Source organism: Apaloderma vittatum, unplaced genomic scaffold (assembly GCF_000703405.1).
Source record: "Apaloderma vittatum isolate BGI_N311 unplaced genomic scaffold, ASM70340v1 scaffold20280, whole genome shotgun sequence".
In the NCBI taxonomy this organism is placed as follows: domain Eukaryota; kingdom Metazoa; phylum Chordata; class Aves; order Trogoniformes; family Trogonidae; genus Apaloderma; species Apaloderma vittatum.
In genome coordinates, this window is record NW_009693125.1 from 1 (window position 1) to 324 (window position 324).

Sequence of the window (324 nt, forward strand, 5' to 3'; positions counted from 1 at the left end):
TTTTTTTAAATTTTAATTATTTCCTTTTTTTCAAAGTCTCATTGAACGCAGTTTGGAAAACCAGCAACAGTCAACAGCGGAAACAAAAACAGTAACGGAGTCGAGATCAGAACACTTCTGGTTTGAATTCACAGTTAAGAGCAAGAGAGAGAGAGAGACCGAGGCGTCAAGAAACGAACAAGAGGAAAGAAAGCACAAGGCCTGGGATTGAATTTACAGTTGAATACATCCAAAAAAAATGTTGGACGAAGGGTCTGATGCGGAGGTCCTACACACGGACAGCCTGCGGCTCCCCCCGCCGGGGGGGGGGAGGGGGGAGGGCCG